Source organism: Pleurodeles waltl, chromosome 1_2, assembly GCF_031143425.1.
Source record: "Pleurodeles waltl isolate 20211129_DDA chromosome 1_2, aPleWal1.hap1.20221129, whole genome shotgun sequence".
In the NCBI taxonomy this organism is placed as follows: domain Eukaryota; kingdom Metazoa; phylum Chordata; class Amphibia; order Caudata; family Salamandridae; genus Pleurodeles; species Pleurodeles waltl.
The window spans coordinates 1,291,123,994-1,291,139,506 of record NC_090437.1 but is presented as its reverse complement, the minus strand read 5'-3'; positions in this window follow the sequence as shown (position 1 = coordinate 1,291,139,506).

The following is a 15,513-nucleotide window of genomic DNA, read 5'->3' as shown; positions in this document are numbered from 1 at the left end:
TTCTCCTAGGAGGCATTATAGACTGAGCACCATGTGGCGAGAGGTATTAACATACCAGTTGCAAAAAAGCAGTCACAAATTGCACACTGACTTTTTGAGTCCAGAAAATAATTTGGCAAACCAACCTATGTACCAATAGGTCGGTTTGTAACAAAAAAAAATCAAAGGGGGATGACCTGTCAAATTAATATTCAGTAGGCAGATCACCTGTGGTGCATATAAAGATCACAATTTGTGAATCTCTGCAGGGATGGTGGCTTACTGGGGCATTTCAAAGTGGATTTTCTTAGGCAGACCAATTTCCTAAAAGCTTTACAAAAAAAAAAGTTTTCTAATTTCTAAAACTCCATTGAGAGTCGTCAGTGATTCTCTGGACAACTGGCTAGCTTCTGTATTTCCCCTGAATTTGCCACTCTGATTTCCAAAGGGCAGGGGATCCACAGTGTCCCCCTTTCCCCTTTGTGAGCCATTTAACATCCCAACTCGGGAGTTGGTGCCTGATCAATCATTGGTTTGCAACTGGAAATACGGTTTACCAATTGACAGTTTCACACATTGAGAATACCCAAAACACTCCTCTTCCAAATAGTGAATCTGTAATAATTTCAAAACTCATTTTACAATTAGTAAAAACTTTTCTGAGTTGTAAAATGGGTTTTGACATAAGAAAAAGTGATTTAGCACTCCCAAACCCAGTAATTTAGTGATTCACAGGGTTTGCATCAGCTACATCAATTATCACATCTGACAAATGATCACTAGTCTTCAAAGCTATAAAATTAAAAATTCCCTTGGTTGATCTGATCCATCCTTTTATGGTTGTGAGTGATGATACTTCATAGAAGACAATAATTGCACATCCTTTTGTCCATTTTTGCCATTGCTCATGAGCAGACAAAGCTTATGCCATTTGGGTTTAAAAGGGCGCATTACAGAAAAAAAAGGGAATCAATACCTCATAAAATGAGGTGGCTCTTAAGCTAGTCCAAGGACCCTGTAAGCAGGGGCGGGTTCTGTTCAAGGGCGTTGGGCTCTGCCCCCTTTATGTCCCTTTCCCACTCCCATCAAAATAAAATATTTTTTCCCACTCCCATCAAAATAAAATATTTTTTTGAAGCTACAACAGTACTTCATAAAAAAAAATGGATGTGCACACAGTCAGTCTTGCTGGCTAGGAGGCAGGGTTGCTGCACTCAACCCAGTCATGCTTGTTGTCTTCTGCAGCCTGCCTCTGCATTCCTGACACCTGCCTCTACCCTTGTCCCGAAGTGTCCATTTGCTGGGCTGAATTACCCGTACATCAAACTTCCTCGCACGCATAACTTGGATACAGTTGTTTCACACCATTTATCTAGTTGAACAAGGCTCTATTTTTTCCACAGTCTAGCCTTGAAAAAGTCACCGTGTGACGAAACACATGTTGTCTGTGTATGAACACATATATATTCCAAAGGCTATCACTATACATGGCCCATGATTAATCCAACTATAAGAAGTATTTGTTGAACCAAATAAATTCTATATAGGAACACAAAGAAGAGATCGAGCAAGATGGTGTCCGCGTATTCGACGGCTGTTGGCTCCGCCCCCCTGGATGCCGGTAGGACGAGATCAGTGCAACAAACGGACACGAGGACGCAAAGACGGCGGTGGAGCCACGCGCTGGATACTGCCTCCACTTTGCCCTACCCCCTTTTGTTTATGGAGACAGCTGGATTCCAGGGCAGGCTCTGGGGACCTCAGGTGACGCGGAGACGTGGAGCTGTTTGTAGAGTTTTTCACTGAGTTTGAGATGGCCTAAATCCGGTGAGTAGGCACTGTGCAGGGGCAACATTGAAGCCCCCCGGCGCTCCACTAAAGTAATTCTGCGTGCAAAAGGGACTTTGGCTTTACGGATTTTGTATTTGTATTAAGGCAACTGGACAGTCTGAAATTAATGTTGACTGGGCTCTGCCATAAGGAGGGGCCGGCTGAGAGGGCGTGTCCCAGCCCTTATGGTACTGTATGGACATTGACTGAGTTACTGAGAAGTACCCTTAATTCTGTAGCAAAGGAAACAGAGCACTGGTATTGGATCATAAGAGGGAATTTTTAGAGCTAATTGGAGCGTGGCCCTGGTTTTCAAAAGGGAATTTGGCGCCTAAAAACATACAGAATATTAGAGACAAAGAGGAGGGGGCCCATCAGACATGTGTAGCGAAAGATGGCAGTGACAGAGGCCTGGCTGGCAGGTGGTCTGCTTAAGGATCGACTAAACTAAGTAGTAAAGCCGGAGGTGGGACTGTCAAAGATGTTAATCAATCAATCAATCATTGAATTTATAAAGCGCTCTACGTACCTGTGAGGGTTTCAAAGCGCTGGGGGGGTGCCGTTGTTATTGATCGAAGAGCCAGGCCTTGAGGAGTCGTCCGAAGGTGAGTAGGTCCTGGGTCTGTCGTAGGTTGGTAGGGAGGGTGTTTCAGGTTTTGGCAGCAAGGTATGAGAAGGATCTGCCGACGGAGGTCTTTCGGTGGATGCGGGGAACGACGGAGAGGGTGAGGTTTGCGGAGCGGAGCTGACGGGTGGGGGCGTAGAAGCTGAGTCTGTTGTTCAGGTAGGCTGGTCCGGTGTCGTGGAGCGCTTTGTGAGCGTGGGTAAGAAGCTTGAAAGTGATCCTCTTGTCCACAGGGAGCCAGTGAAGGTTTCTCAGGTGGTGGGAGATGTGGCTGCGGCGGGGTACGTCGAGGATCAGCCGGGCGGAGGCGTTTTGGATGCGTTGGAGGCATAGTAGGTCTTTTGCTGGGATGCCTGTGTAGAGTGCGTTGCCGTAGTCTAGCCTGCTGCTGACGAGGGCCTGTGTAACCGTTCTTATTGTTTCTGTCGGGATCCACTTGTAGATCCTACGGAGCATGCGGAGTGTGTTGTAGCAGGAGGAAACTGCATTGACCTGTTTAGACATGGTGAGGGAGGAGTTGAGGACGAAGCCCAGGTTGCAAGTGTGGTCGGTTGGTGTCGGTGGGGTTCCTAGTGCGGTAGGCCACCAGGAGTCGTCCCAGGCAGAGGTGGTGGGTCCGAGGATGAGGACCTCCGTCTTGTCCGAATTCAGTTCCAGACGCTGCTTCTCATCCATTCGGCGATGGATTTCATTCCCTCGTGGAGGTTGGTTTTGGCGGCGCGCGGGTCTTTGGTGAGTGAGAGGATGAGCTGGGTGTCTTCGGCGTAGGTGAGAATGTTGAGGTTGTGTTGTCGGGCCACTTGTGCGAGGGGGGCCATGTAGATGTTGAACAGCGTCGGGCTGAGGGATGAGCCTTGGGTGACGCCGCAGATTATGTCAGTGGCTTCGGAGCAGAAGGGGGGGAGGCGGACTCTCTGGGTTCTGCCGGAGAGGAATGAGATGATCCAGTCGAGGGCTTTTCCTTGAATTCTGGTTTTGTGGAGGCGAGTTTTCTTGGTGCAGTGGCAGACTGTGTCGAAGGCGGCAGATAGGTCCAGGAGGATGAGGGCTGATGTTTCACCATTGTCCATTTGGCGTCTGATGTTGTCTGTGGCGGCGAGAAGGGCGGTCTCAGTGCTGTGGTTTCGTCTGAAGCCGGACTGGGAGGGGTCCAGGATGTCGTTGTCTTCGAGGTGGCTGGTTAGTTGTGTGTTGATGATTTTTTCAATCACCTTCACTGGGAAAGGGAGTAGGGAGATCGGTCGGAAATTCTTGAGGTCGTTGGGGTCTGCTTTGGGCTTCTTGAGGAGGGCGCGGATTTCGGCGTGCTTCCATCTTTCCAGGAATCTGGCTGTTTCGAAGGAGATGTTGGTGACCTTCCGTAGTTGGGGGTGATGGTGGCGTCGGCTTTGTTGTATACGTGGTGGGGGTAGGGGTCTGACGGAGATCCTGAGTGGATGGAGTTCATGATCTTGCGTATCTCTGTGTCGTTGATGTTGGTCCAGGAGGTCAGGCGGTTTGCACAGGTGGAGATTTCGGGGGTGGGGTCTGGCGTGGAAGTGGCGTTGAAGCTGTCGTGGATGTCGGTGATCTTCCGGTGGAAAAAGGTGGACAGCGCGTTGCAGAGTTCTTGGGATGGTGGGATGTCGTTGACGTTGGCGCTAGGGTTGGAGAGTTCTTTCACGATGCTGAAAAGCTCTTTGCTGTTGTGTGCGTTGTTGTCCAGGCGGTCTTTGAAGTGGGATCGTTTGACTTGTCTGATGAGTTGGTGATGCCTGTGGGTGGCATCCTTGTGGGCTGTGAGGCTGTCAGGTGTGCGTTTGAGGAGCCATTCCTTTTTTAGTTTCCTGCAGTCACGCTTGGAGTTTATGAGCTCGTCGGTGAAACAGGTGGCTTTTCTTCTGGCTTGGTTGTTGGTGGGTTTTTTGAGTGGCGCGAGGGTGTTGGCGCAATCGTTGATCCACAGAGTGAGGTTGTGGGCGGCGGTGTCTGGCTCGGTGGGGTCGGGGGTGGGTTCTGGGCATGGGTGTTGATAAGCTGGTCTTCCGTGACTTTGCTCCAGCATCGGCGGGGTGGTTGTTGGGTGCAATGGTGCTCGGTATGTTTTTTGTAAGTGAAGTGGATGCAGTGGTGGTCGGTCCAGTGGAGTACGGTGGTATGGTTGAAGGTGACGTGGGCACTTGAGGAGAAGATGGGATCGAGCGTGTGTCGGCGATGTGGGTTGGTGTGTTGACGAGTTGTCTGAGGCCGTGGTTGGTGAGGTTGTCGATCAGAGTAGTGGAGTTGGTGTCGTTGTTGTTCTCCAGGTGGAAATTTAGGTCCCCGAGGAGGAGTTTAACAGATCTCCATGATCTAATGGTTAGACTAATGCAGGAAGTCAGGGAGCTAAAACTTGAAGTAGGAACTTTATCAGCTCTTGTGGAAAAGGGGGGGGTGGTATGGGAACCCGTAGAGACCAGCGTGCAGAGGAGGTTCCAACTGTATCACTACACTTACAAGGAAGACCCATATCCCCCCAGAGGCCGAACGCCCAGCCCAACTCTACTTTAATTAAAGCCAGTGTTCCCTGTGCACCGTGAGAATGCGCGAAAGGGGACAATGATTGCAACATTGGGTCAAATAATCACCTAGCAGTTAAGGTAGGAGAGTTACGACAAGAATCTGGGCAATGGGAGACCCGCCCGAAACCATGGTCACAAGGAGGAAATGTGGGACGTACACTTAAACCTTATACCCTATCATATAATGACAGCGTGCCCACTATTATAAGGGGTAGACACCTCGAAGAAAATCTAAGGTCTCCTAGGGCCGATGCTATTTATTTGTTAAATGTCCCGAAATTGGCCCATAATAGTATGGAGGATGAGGACTCCCTAAAGAATAAACGTATTTACTGGATCAAATACAAACGTCATTGCCTGTCCCTAATCCGCTCAGATATCATGAGGGTGGAAAGAATTCCGGGAGAGGCTGGGAAACAAGATGTTGTTGCTGTGACACTAAGGGATGAAAGACTAATCGAAGGCTTGATTACTATAGAGCAGAGAGCCAGTGCTCCCAAGAAATATGCAATGAGATTTGGTCTGGATCCGTTTACCTGTAAGTTTATAGCTCAGAGGAGCAACCATAGAAATGGGGGAGTGCAAACGAGAAAGGGAGATTCAGACCTTGAAGCAGTTGATTGACTAACTCAACCAGACCAAGTATACTTGGGACTGATTAGAGATCCAATAGTAGTAGAGATCCAGGAAGAAAATAATCACCAAGTTGCAGGGGTAGGGAGTATTGAGGGGCATTTGCCTAGTAGAAAGGAGCCGATTATATCTCAGAGTCCTACTATTAATGCTATGACCTCAACGGGAAGGGGACCAGTCACTATGGTGTCCTGGAACGCAGCAGGCCTAAAAAGTAAGCTTATAGACCCTGACTGGCATGATTATATTGAAAAATTGCACGTCTGTCTTTTCCAAGAGACTTGGTTAAAGGCCCCACCACATAAACTGGTTTACAAAACTTTTTTTATTAGTGCCACCTCAGTAGCAAGAGGGAGGCCGTCTGGGGGGTTGATTGCATGGGTGAAAATGTCCCTTAATATCGAGATAAGCAAACATGACGCAGGATCTGCTGACATTCTGTGGCTGGAACTAGGGGGCAAAAACAAGGCGTTATTCCATTTATTCAATGTGTATATAAGGCCCAGAAAACCAAATCAGGAGTCACACGAAATAGAAATATTAGATGGTATGCTTAAGAAAATCCCGATAGGAGAAACAATCTTGATAGGGGGAGATTTTAATTGCAACTATGAACCCATAATTGGTCTTGAACATCTAGTAGAAGATGAAGATTTAGCAAGAGCAGTCCCCCTCCTATCTACTGAAGAGGCAGTCCCCGGTACGGTTGCTGCCCTGTAACTTATGGGCCTTACACTAAAGTATGGATTGAGGGCCTGTAATGGTAGAGTGGGTCAAAGTGGCCTTAATATGGACACTTTCCAGAGAGGCAACGCAGGTTAAAAATTGGACTACATCATGCATAGCACGATTACATGGGTGAGAATAGTGACCTTTAAAATAGATAAGAGGAGAGAAAGTGATCATTTTCTGCTAATTATTGAATTGAGGGGCTACCTCCTAGATCTAGATTGCATGAAAAAAGACAAGGTGGAGTTGCAACCCACCCTCAGTAATAATGGTAGGGCAGTAAAATGGCCGGTGATATTGGGCAATTTGGGTGTTATGACAAATATCTATAATATATATTCAGAATTGCTGGAACCCCATGCCCATAAAAATTGTATTGACATTCCCATTATAGATATTCATCAATCATTGAGCACTGCTTTGAGACCCTATCTTACTAAACAGATACAACAAAAGCACATACAGGGCAAGAATCAAATTATTTCATCTATTCCCTGGTACACCACTGAATGTAGAGAGGGAAAAACATTACTGGTAGAGGCTCTAAAACAGAAAAATCCAATAGCAGTGCAACAGGCAAGGGCCGGTTATAGGAAAACCCTGGCTACAGCAGAGACAAACTGGGAAGTCCAAAAATGGCATGACCTCTTAGAGGCAGCCAAATGCACTGATGTAGTAGCCTTTTGGAAGATAGTTACCCACGGTAGAAAAGAGGGGATATTTAACACCGAACATCATATTGATCCCAGTGCGTGGGTTAATCATTTTACGTATCTCTATTCAGATTCCTCCGAGCATGATTTACATTTTTCCCTGCATATAGAATTACCCTCTTGGGGCACTTTACCCAACATACAATTTAGCCTGGAAGAAACGGTGACTGCCATAAAAGCGATCAAAATAGGCAAAGCCCCGGGTCTGGATAAAATCCCTGGGGATCTGTTTAAACATAATATAGAAGTTTGGGCCCCCTACGTAAATCTACTTAGCAATGCTATAGCACGGGAGAGCCAGTTCCTGAGACATGGAAAGGAGCGGAAATAATTCCAGTCTATAAAAAAGGATCTAGGGAGGACCCTGGGAATTACAGGCCAATTAGCCTTATTGATGTTATGCAAAAAATATACGCTAGGCAGCTGCTGAATAGATTAGTTAGCTGGATAGAGGAAAATAATACTTTGACAATATACCAGGCAGGTTTCAGGCAGCAGACAAGTACAATTGACCAGGCCTTCAGGCTACTATCCATAATGTGGAAATACTTAAAACTAATGAAGGGTCATCTCTACATCGCGTTTGTGGATTTGCGTGCGGCCTTCGATGTGGTCCCAAGAGATACTCTATGGGCTGCGTTAGGGAATCAGGGTATGCCGGGGAATCTCTTGTACCAGATAAAGAGGCTGCACGAAAATACTTACACAAAGGTACGGTGGGGCCCAAATGGAGAGCTGACAGACCCGATACCCATTAAGAGGGGAGTAAGGCAGGGTTGTGTGCTCGCCCCAACCCTTTTTTCACTATACATCAATGATTTGGTTGAGTACCTTAAACGGAGCAATCATGACTCACCAAGATTGAATGGAGATCCAGTTCCTGCTCTCCTTTTCGCAGATGACACTATCTCAAACTCCCATGGGCCTACAGACTCTTTTGGGAATGTTTAGCAAATATTGCATATCGAAGGGGCTAGAAATAAACACAAACAAGACAAAATATTTGATTGCTAAACCCCACTGAGCACCTCAAAGAAGCATCCTGATTAATGGGCATGAATTGGAACGAGTTAAAAGCTTTAATTACCTAGGGATATTGCTGGATGCCAAGTTGTCTTGGACGCCGCATGTTAACAAAGCTGTAACATCCTTGGTTCACAGCTCCACGGCGATAAGTAATAATTATAAAAGCTCAAGAACCGAAATTGTCTCACCAGTATTCGAGGTCTATAGATATAAAGCGCAGGCCGCTGCTTCATATGGCGCCGAACTCTGGGGAATTGCAAATCTAATCTCATTAGCATCCCAAGAAAACAGTGTCACAAGGGGGGTACTGGGACTGCCACCATCTACTCCATTGGTCCCTCTTTCTTATGACTTAAATATGAAGCAAATAGGTAACTTGGCAGTTTTGAGGCCATTGCTTTATTGGTGTAGGCTCTGGTCAACTCCAGAACTGACCCACTACAGGCAAGCACTAATTGAGATAATGGACCTTGATAAATCAGTTTCCCTTCCTTGGCTTCATCATATAAGGTCCTGGTTTTATAACCTAGGGTTTAAATCCTTTTGGGACGAACCCCATACCCTTACGATACAATCCAAGACTCGGTTAAAGCAAGTTTACTGGGATTATCTTTTGATTAGTCTTTTCCATAGTAAGGATCTGGGTAGACTGATTTCGAAATTTTTGGATATCAAACCAACACCAAGATCTGAGGAATGGCCAGATATAATTCAGCCTAGGCGAACAAAAGCACTATTCATGAAATTTCGATATGGAATCCTTCAGATCAAGGCGTTTACCACCAAATGGGGCCCCCAGAGCGAGAATATTCATGATTCGAAGTGGGGATTATGTAATATGGAGACTATTGAAACGGTGGAACATGTTCTATTAATTTGTAAAGCCTATGATAAGCCGAGGAGAAAATGGATCCGACCTATTTGTAGGAATTTAGGAATTAGAAATTACAATGAAGCGGCTAGACTATTAAGGTCTAGTACTATTCCTTTTATTGTTTTTGGAATAAGTCGCTTTCTCCTAGCAACATCATACATTAGGGACAAGGAGGGCTTGAGGTTCTAGTAAATTTAGATTTATTAAACACCCATAGACAAACTTAATGGTGTTATAAATGGCTAATGGGCTTTCCATCCTGTAAGCTAATAGATCCCTGGTAGTTAATTTGCTTAAGATGTAATTTTAGAACTTTTTAAATATAAGGGAAGAATATAGTTATTTCCCAATTTTAGGAATATTATTCTACACCATGTAATTGATTTTATCAAATGGTTAAATGGTTTCTATTTGAAAGCTAATAGAACAGTGGCATTCCATTGGGTTTGGACTTCATTTTAGAAATGTTTAACTTTTCTAGTATAAGAAATGATTACAATTGATTACTGCTTACTGATTTTAGGAGTATTACCTGTTATTTATGTAACTGATTTTAGTATCTGTATGATTATTTGATATTTTATGATGCCTTGATTGTATTATCCTTTTATGGCTAATAGCCGAATAAAGGTTTGTTTGATGATCATGTAATCCGTTGAGGTGAGTGCGTGGGTGCTGGTGAGGTCGGTGATGGATTCGCTGAATGGTGCTCGTGGTCCGGGAGGTCTGTAGATGAGGGTTCCTCTGAGAGTGGTTTTGGGGTCGGTGTGGATGCGGAAGTGTAGGTGTTCGGAGGTCTTGAGGGTGTCGTCCGTGTGGGTGTAAACCTTGAGGGTGGATTTGTGGGCGATGGCTATTCCTCCTCCGATTCCGTTGGTTGCGATCCCTTCGGATGATCTTGTAGCTGTCCGGGATGGCTATTGCGATGCCGGGCGCCAAGGAGTCGTTCCACCAGGTTTCGGTCAGGAAGGCTACGTCTGGGGCGGTGGAGTAGAGCAGGTCCCAGAGTTCGATGGCGTGCTTGCGTGCGGAGCGGGTGTTGAGGAGTATGCAGTGGAGGTGGTTTGTTCCGGTCTTTGTTGGTTTCGTTGTTCCGTCGCAGGTGAATCTGCAGGTGCAGCAGGAGAAGGGTCCGTTGGTGTTCCTCGGTGAGGACTGGAAGCATGCTGTGATGCGGCCGGGATTGAGGGCGTTGAGCTGGTTGGCCGTGTAGCGGCGTCTGGAGGTGCAGGGGTCACGCGGACTGGGAGGGTGGCGCTGGGCACGGTCCAGGGGCGGACGGGCATGGACGGGCTTGCGTCTGGCGCGCCTCCCAACGCGACCACCATTAAGAAGGGAGGGGGGAGCAGCTGGGAGGAGGGAGCGGCGAATGGGGGCTCGAGGGGGGCGGGGCCGCAGGGAGGCAGCGGAGGGGAAAACGGCTCAGAGAGAGCCGGAAGGGGGAGCGCACAAGGGGCAAAAGCGGCAGAAAAAATAGACAAAAGGCACAAAAGGAAAACTGAGGAATGAACGGCACAATAATTCAAGGCACAGAAAACAAGTCACAATTACATAAACGGCACAAAGCACAAGTCTAGTGGCGCCTACCACTAGACACCAGGGAAGAGGCGCAGGCAGATGCCTGCCAGTGGAGGAGGGCCTCGAACATGCGAACAGTAGTGTGTGCGGGGGTCAAGGACAAGGGCACAGCTTGGTGGTACTGCAGACGTGGGGGAGCAATCTCCTGACCAAAGGCAGGTCAGAGGTCGTTCACCCTCGATGCGCAGCGACACGCCTCCCAACGCCGATGCAGGCGGGAACTGCCAAAGTGAACCAATCAACAACACTGCTAGCACAGACGCAAAAATGCTGCAGCTGATATATGGTACGATAAGGGAATTACAAACTGAGACACGGGCAGAGAGTTGGAGAGCCCGGATGGCCATTAAGCAACTACAGGGTGCGGTGCGAAAAGTCGCTAAATCTTGTGTGGAAATTGAAGAAAAACTAAGCACAACAGAGAATAGAATTTCTATAGTGGAGGCTGAGGTTGAGGTTCTGAAAGAGCAGGCGGAAACACACATAGGAAAACTAACTGATATCATGTGGAAAGATTATGAAAATCGACAGAGGAGAAATAATTTGCGATTTTTAGGCATAGAAGAAGGGGTGGAGGGCAATGATATCAGAACATACATGATCAAGCTCCTGCGGAATGCTTTTCCAGAGCTTACGAAATGGGATTGGGAGACCGAAATTCAAAGAGTCCACAGATTTCCATTAGCTAGACGAGGTGGGGAGCGTAATGCGGAGTGTAAACATCCAGAGCTCTATTGATTTTTTTTGGTAGTTATTTGTTAGGGCAAGCTATCTTTGAAAAAGCCCACCCGAATGCCCCACAGTGTGTTGCTAATGTCACCTTTTTCACCAGACCGGATTACTGCCATGTTACTGTGGAGCGAAGATGGAGGCTGCAGCAGCTGATTAAGCTATTTCAGGATAGGGGAGGGCAGGCTTTTTTGTTGGCCCCAGCATGGTTGAAGATGGTGATTAATGGGAAAATCTAAATATGTTTGTCTGAGATTCAAGCAAAGGAATATTTGATGGAACTGAAAGTACTGAACCCGCAGAAAACTGAGTAGGGACTATAAGAACTCCAATCTGTAAGGATGGCAGGGGTAATCACTTGTGTATGAAGCTTGGCAGTCCAGGGAGGGTATTCGGCCGACACTAAGGGATACCATCATTCAGACCAGTGGTGGTCTGATTGCTCATTTCGTTGGGGTGTTGGGGGAGGGAAGGGCGGGTGGGTGCGGGCAGGCAAGGGGGGCAGAAAAGGGGAGGAGCAGGATTGAGGTTAGGGGAGGGGAGAAAAGGGGAAGTGGAGGGCCGGGAGGACCCGGGGAGTGGGGGATGGGTGGTTTGGGAGGGGTGGAGGTGGAGGGGTTTTCAGGTGGGTTAAAAAAGAAAAATCAGAAACCTGAGAGAATGCAGGGGGTGAGGAGTAGCAGGATGAGGGATGGTTTAAAGTGTGAGGAGTCAGGTGGGAAGGTTGCTGTAATGGATCTTAAATACAGTCAAAGAAACAGAGAGATTTTATGTGAATATGGCGTTTCCGGGAAAATTTTGTTTGAGGATACATAAATGACTGAGCTTTAACCCTAGTGGCCCCCGACACTTCTTGAGAGAGTGCACAAATCACAACCACCTTATGTACCTCAGCTGTAGTGAACTGTGCTGAGTTTGGGTGCACAAACACCTTCCAATGGTGAAAAATCCTATACTGTGTGCCCCCACTGGGCCACATGGTTCCGTGAACCATGTGGCCCAGTGCACCAAAGCACCAATGGTAATAATCAATCACAAGACCTCCACTGAGCTTATTTATTTGGGTGTGTATGTAAATATATATATATATATATATATATATATATATATATATATATATATATATATATATATATATATATATATATATAGAGAGAGATCAATATATAGATCTTCACCTCAAGGATCTGTCATTTCTATGTACCACAACCTCAAATATCACAGCTTTCCACTGGCCAAACTGTGTGTGAGCCTCAGCAAAACACCCTTTCTGAGCTCACTTATATCTTTAAGAAGTAGGTAATTACTGGTCTGTAAAAAAATGAATGTTTAGGTGCCTTTAAGTTGTCTCTTTCAAGTCTCAGCACTATGTGCTTGAAGCATACTGTGCTAGCCTCAGTTACTGCACTATAGGCTAAAATATATTTTTTCTAGGCCCAGTGATTGTAAAGGACCAGTGACCAGGCTTGTTGATGGTTTAAACAACATTGCTCAAATTCCCACTGGGGGCTAAGGGGCAATTGAATGAGAAAGAGTTGTTTCCCAAATGGGCTTTGGCATTGGAGAGGCAGGCAGTGACTTCTACTTCGAGTGTTTGAGAGTTGGATGGCCCACCACAATACTGCAGGCTCGTGTGGACAGGGGCTGCTTTGTCTGGGGCAGACAGGAGCCCTTCTTTTTCCTTTGCCTTATTTTAGGAGCGGTGATAAGATGACTATCCAGGGCCACTGGCAGTAGCTGACTTTGTGGCCGTGATGTCTTTTTGCATAATTGATTTGCCACATCTGCCACATAATCCACCATCTGCTATGTAATTTGCAGATTTTAACCTAAAAATGTTTCAAGGTCAAATGGATCAAAAGTTGCTAAATAATCAGAGGGCACTTCTCAAAGGTTGCTTTTTCATTTTTTAGTGGCATATTGCTCACGTGACCCTTGCCCAGCCCCACCACTCTCAAACTTCACCAGCCGCCACTGCCTGTAAGTGGCCATATCACTCCAGTCCTCCTCATCCCGGACCACCTTCCACTCCTGGACCCTAGATCCTTCAAGACTTTCTGTCCCAGATATAGGGCTGTAATCAGTGGTGTAACAAAGGCCCCTGCAGCCCCGCAGCATGGCGGGCACCTCCGGCACTGTGCACGGGTGACAGACCCCTAGCCTGCGAGCTCCTGACTGGGTCTGGAGCATAGGGGCCCCGTTTCATGTATCTTGCCCCTTAAGTTTTGTCACGCCGCTGGCTGTAATCCCAACATCCTAGGTGCTTTGCTCTCTCAGGAGAGGCAACAAGGGTTGGCATGAGTTCAAGAAATACCTTGAGGCAGATCTTGTATATTTATGCAGCCAACATCTGCGGCAGCATTTCAAGTCCTCTTAACTGAAATTCAAAAATGACCTTAAGATTCATCTCTTTAAGGGGGGCTTCACAGCTCTATGGGGTTTCTGGAATCCATGTGCAAGCTTTTTGCATGCTGATTCTTGCAGTCCTGTTCATTCTATTTTAAACAGAGGACTACATGTACCAGAATACAGAGTAACAACTTGGACTAAGTGAGGTATTCATGCATGGACCTAGGGAACATAAGACCTCTGCGTCGTTGACAGTAATCCTGCCAGCTCCCTAGCCCCTCTGCCTAACAGCCCCCTCCTCACCAACACATTTACCTGTCCTTAACCTTGAATTGCTCCTTGCCATTTAAATAACCCACAGCTGCTTTTTAGCTTATAAATATCACTACCTTCCATTATCTATCTTTCTATCTAACTGGTTATCTATCTATATATATATATATATATATATATATATATATATATATATATTAGCGACATAGCGACATAGATGTTGCAATCACTACCATCTCTACATATTAAACAATGTATAGTTTTGATGTACAACTTTTTCTATAACTACAAAGAGGTCGGGTTGGTGCCAAGCCTGTATTTTATGAATTAGCCTTTGGGGGTTTATGACAATCTGCATTAGCTTTATTACTGTCGTGGGATAGATTTGGAGAACTAACTGGTGAAATATCTCTCACTCAATCATTGTACCTCTAATGAAAAATAACCTTTTCAATTAAGAAAACCATAAATGTGTCTCAAACCCATTCCATTGCTAGAGCTAGGATTGACAGCTCCAACCTCTGATCAGAGAACACTGTTAGATGTAAGTTTATTTGAACGTGAGTATATTTAAAACTGATGCAAACTCGAATATCACTTGGTAGGGCTGAGAGTCTGCTTAAAACGTTACCTGATCTCAGTGGCTGATCAGCCTGGATTCATCTCATCATGTTCCCTTTGTCTCCTGTATTATCTAGACTTCTCCTTATCATTTCCCACACCAAGAACTGGTTGAGAAATAGGGGAACGCAAAATTGTGAGATTTTTCCCCTACAAAACAGTAAAGGACAGATTTAAGAGCCCCTGGCATCTTCTTGCTCCACATTAGTATCATTATTTTTTACACTACTGCGGCCCAACAAGGCCAAAATCCCTGCACCAAATTTACAAAGTGGCGCAATGCATGCACTGCGCCAATTTGTAATCGTTTGCGCTACATTATGCCTGCGCCAGGCATAATGTATGCAAAGGGGACATTCCCCCATCAGGTGGAGGGCCAAAAAGATGTCGTTTTTTCAGCACTTTTAACGCCTGCTGTATAGCAGGCGCTAAACGGAGGCACATCACTGTTTACAATGGGGCTCAATGGGCTTCAGATGATCAGCGTCAACATTTTTTACTCTAATCATGCAAAGCTCGGAACTAGCATAAAAAATTCTGACGCTAGTTCCCTAACTACCACCATGGTGCGCCATATCTAAGATACGGTGCACACATGGTGGCAGTAGGAGGGCGCTAAGGGGTGCAAGAAAAGTGGCAAGGGTGCAGCGCCACTTTTCTTAGATCAGGACCTACATTTTGTGAAGATAGTTCTATGGAAGTGACAGCAGTAGCCTTTCACAATCCCCATAAGACATTTTCTGCTCGGACCACTCTCCTGCTGGTAAAAATGATGTATAAAAGCATAAAATACCAAAATGACCTGTACATACCCCAGATTACGCTTTGTTAAAAAAAAAAGGAAAAAAAAGAAATGGCTTATGTCGCGAAAAGCAAAATGAGTTCAAGGCAATTTGGGATGAGCTAACACTGGGGTTTCAGGTAGACTTAAAATTTGAATCGGAATATATCACAAAAGCCCTCTAATCTCAGAAAATACCCAGATGCAGGGTCTGTCCTCTCGGAATAAAATGT